This window comes from Alligator sinensis, unplaced genomic scaffold (genome assembly GCF_000455745.1).
Source record: "Alligator sinensis unplaced genomic scaffold, ASM45574v1 scaffold93_2, whole genome shotgun sequence".
NCBI classification, from domain to species: Eukaryota; Metazoa; Chordata; order Crocodylia; family Alligatoridae; genus Alligator; species Alligator sinensis.
In genome coordinates this window covers 1,773,778-1,776,724 of record NW_005841854.1, presented here as the reverse complement: position 1 = coordinate 1,776,724, position 2,947 = coordinate 1,773,778, and positions in this window count along the sequence as shown.

Sequence of the window (2,947 nt, the reverse complement as noted above, 5' to 3'; positions counted from 1 at the left end):
AGATTTTTTTGACCCCTGGATATCCAGGGGTCAAAAAACCCACAGGAAAAAAAAGTGGAGTGGCACATGTGGCAGCAGTGTGTGCCGTCTAAAGCTGGAGGCTGGCCAGCCAGAGCTGCACTCCGCTGCTAGCCAGGCTCCACACAGCAGAAGCGATGCGGACGCAGTCCTGGGAGGGCCCCAAAACCCCAGGTGAGGCTGCTGCGGCCAGACCAGTGGTGGCTCCAGCCTCCCCTACCCCACCTGGGGTAACTTGCTGTGCACCAGAGCGTGCATGATACAGGCATTACCCGGGGACAGCTAGTGGCTGCGCAAGGTGTGCTGCCACTAGTTGTCCCCAAGGAACCAAACATCCATGCATGTCTGGACGCGGCCTAGGTATCTTGGGGAACTTTAATGTCAGAAACCTAGGTGCCTACTGATTTTTAGAGCCCCAGGTCCTCTGGGGTTTAGAGGCAGCTGAACCTATGTTTGGAGGACCTAAAAGTGGCAACAGAAGTTAAGAATCTAGGTGGTTTTGAAATATCTCACAAAATATCTCTCTTCAACTTTCAGTGTTTAAATGCCTTAAAAATCTGGCCCAGATTGTTTAAGTCACTGTTTTAAGGGACTTACGATCCTGTTGATTTTGGAAATGTTACTCCCAGTTCCATGTGTCCTCTTGAAGTCAATGGGGTTACAGAAGTATAAAGAAGAAAGGAATTGGCTCAATTTATTATCAACCAAATCTGGAGGGTTGGAAAGGAAGAAATTAATCAATCAAACTGGAAATGAGGAAACAGCTGTCCTTAGAATTGGATACCTAAAGTCAATCTCTAAGAAGGCTTCCTCAAATGACTGAAATCTGGAAAAAGGGCAGGCCTGGGAGCCCTTGTACTGGAATACACTAACTCAGGTGAAAAGTTCCATTGAGACTGTATGAGTGAGTAACCATCAGTGTGAGTAGGAGCTCACAGTAGGAGCTGACAATACTTTTCCAGTTATCTGATCTTTGGAGTGTAGTTTTAATTCAGACAGACAAGTACACACTACTCCTTTGGGTTTTGAAAAGAAATTAATCAAAGCATTTAACTTCATTTCGCCATCCCTTCATTATCTGTTTAGATGTGTTTCAATTTAAGTTAAAAGTAGACTTTTCTTTTTAAATATAATTCTAAGTACCAGCTAACTTGAAAAAGTCGATCGACCATTTGCCATTGGTGTCTGGAAAGCATTCACTAGAGAGCACGATGCCCTAAGATATCAATTTCTGAAGAATTAGAATTTTCAGTCCAAAATTGCTTCAATCTCTATGGTTGCAAAGATAACATTCTACATTTTATGAACCAAATATAAACTGATAGTGTGTTCCTTAGTCTACAGAAAACTCCAGTCCCTTTGCTGCTGCTCAGGCTTTGCCTTGAAGCCAGGCGGTAAAAGTAGCAAGACTCTCCTCAGTTTCATTATTGCTGGTAGGAACTTGAGGCAGTGGTATAACTGTCTAGCATCAAATTGGTGCAGTCACTGCACAGCAGCACGGAGGTTCAGAGTGGTACACTTCTTACTTTTGCTGAGAGTTAATAAGGTTGCAACCTGAAAGACAGCTGTTTCTGGTGTAGCCTTCCATTACCTTTCTTTTCATCATTAATAGTTTCCTGTGTCCCCCAAAATAAAGCAACTACCAAACCCTTAAAAGTGAGGCAACTTTTAGCAAAATTTTCTTTGATAGTGGGGATCACTGATAGTGTGCTTCTTCCTTACCAGTTGAGGGAGTGCTTCTTCAGCCATGTCCTTATCATCACATCCTTATTGTTGGCCAGCCAACTAATTATTCATGGGCTTACTCCTTTTTTTGGCTGATTTTGCAATGCTAGATGATCCAGTCCCTCTCAAGCCTTGCTTTCATCCAAGAATCTCAAAGGCATTTTATAAAGGTGCATTTTACACAGTTAAGTATCACTAGCCTTGTTTTACAGAAATGGAAACGGAGGTAGCAAATTACTTGCCATCAGTAGTGCAATCAAGTGTAGAACTCAATTCGGGTATAAAACCCAGTAGGACAGTCAGGTATAGAACCCACATTCTCAATTGCTGCTGTAAACACTACAGATATCTGCTCTCTGGAGGTAATTAATTCTAGTTCCAGACAGGTTCATGTGTTTGTCTTCTAAACAACACTTAAAAAGCTGCAGTGCTGCTTGGTTCGCTAAGACATTCAGTTTCTCATGATGCTTTTTCCTTGTCCTGGAGCAGCCTTTTCTTTCCTTTCTTCTGCAGCATGGTCTTTCTTTTCCAGTCATGGGTGCTATATGCAGGTTTTCAGTGCATTGAGATGAAAACAGCATTACAAGATAATAATTGTCAAGTATCAATCCTGTTTTCCACCAGTCCCCAAAAAGGAAGCAAATAATATATTTCATAGAGATCTTGGGCTGGAAGGGACCTCCAGAGGGCATCTAGTCCAACCTCCTACCTCAGGCAGGTTCACCCCTATCCAAACCATCCTATGTATAATGATTTGGCACCCTACTATCATCTAAACTCTACAGAAGGCCAGGGTGGATACCAAAAGTCAAACTCCAGTGGGGCTGTTCTGTGTGGCATGCGCATCCCCTGTGCCGGGGCTCCCCTGTAGCCCACATGGTTCAGTTGTCTCATGTATGCTATGCGACTGCTGGAAACCAGAGCTCATCCGTCCAGCTGAGGTAGGCCATCATCAGCCCGAGTCAGCCGCCTCTACAGCAGGGCTGTAAGCACCCTCCGGTTCGACACAACGGTGCGGCCCTCAGAGGCAGCAGGCTGGATTTTGCTTCAGGAAGCAAAGTCCTTCTGGCAGCTGCCCTGGCCCGAGAGGTTAATTTGAAGGGTCACTGCCCTTGGAGAGAGACTTTTATTCCAAGGCACGCAGCTTGTGTGTGCTTAGCAGCTGAGCCACCCGCCTCCACTCAGCAGCCCAAACTCTCCAAGT